The sequence below is a fragment of the Alligator sinensis genome, unplaced genomic scaffold, assembly GCF_000455745.1.
Source record: "Alligator sinensis unplaced genomic scaffold, ASM45574v1 scaffold1860_2, whole genome shotgun sequence".
In the NCBI taxonomy this organism is placed as follows: Eukaryota; Metazoa; Chordata; order Crocodylia; family Alligatoridae; genus Alligator; species Alligator sinensis.
The window spans coordinates 229218-230413 of record NW_005843035.1 but is presented as its reverse complement, the minus strand read 5'-3'; positions in this window follow the sequence as shown (position 1 = coordinate 230413).

Genomic DNA, 1196 nt, shown 5'->3' with positions numbered 1-1196 from the left:
GGGGGGGGGGGCGGGAGTGCGGGGGGGTGGCTGCGGTGGGGGTCCCAGGGGCTGGGAGTCAGTGACTGAGTGGTCGGGGTGCGGGGGAGGGGGCTGCCCCTGCTGCCCTTGACCCCGCCCTGCTCTCTGCCCCCCAGGAGAGCGCCATCGGCCTGGGCACCTTCTTCCTGTCCTTCCTGGTCCCGGCCGGCTGGATCCTGGCCCACCTGGAGAGCTACAAGAAGCGCGACTGAGCCGGGGCCAGACCCTGCCACCTCCCCCCACCCCGGGCCAAGCCCTGCGTCCGCTCCAGCACCGAGGGACCAAGGAGCCCCCCGCCCGCATGGCTTCCCGCTGTTACAATAAACCCCTTCCCTGCTGAGCTCGGCCTGCTGCGCCTCTCTGGTGTCCTGCGCCTGGGGCGGTTGGAACGGGGGGGGCTCCTGCAGTGGTGTGGTCTAGAGGACCTGGGGGTTCCCTATGCTGGGAAGGGGAAGTGAGGGGTGGGGGCTTAAAGCTGTTAAAAGAAACCCCTACTGTAGGGTCCTGCACCTTTAAATGCTGGGGGGAAGAGGCTGGGGCCCCCCACCCCCATGCTGGGTCTAGGGGACCCTGCTCCCCTTGTGCTGGGGTTGTGCAGGGTGGAGCCCATGGAGTGGGGCTGATGGGGCTGCCCCTGCAGCCTGGGTGTAGGGCTGGAGTCCTGCTTCTGCCCCTGCCCCCCCTTGGGGTGAGGTGGGGCTGGGGTCTTCCCCCTGTGATGGGAAGGGGGTGGGGCCTGGGCAGTAGTTCAGAGCCCTCCCTTGTCTGTGCCCCTCTGCTAGGAGGAGAGAGGGGGCTCCTGGGTCCCTGCTCCCCCTTCAGCTCAATCCTTGCTGTGGGTTTCACTAACTGCCCTCAGGGTGGGGGCAGCGGTGCCACAGCCAGTTCCTGCCAGACCCTTGGATGCTGGGCCCAGGCCCTGACTTTTGCCCCCTGCCCCTGGCAGGGGGGCATCAAGCACCTCTCCCTTCAGTCCTGTCCCCAATGGGCTGTGTGCTTTCACCTGTTCTAGAGGGCAGTTCCACCCCAGAAGTGGCTGCAGTGTCCTGCCCCCCTGGGCTCTGGGGGGAGGTGGGATATGGGTGTCCCCAGAGGCCTTGAGTTGTGGGGAGCTGGTTCTGGGGGGTCTTGTACCCTCCTCTGGTGGTGATGGTTGTGGGGCTGAGTGGAGGGTG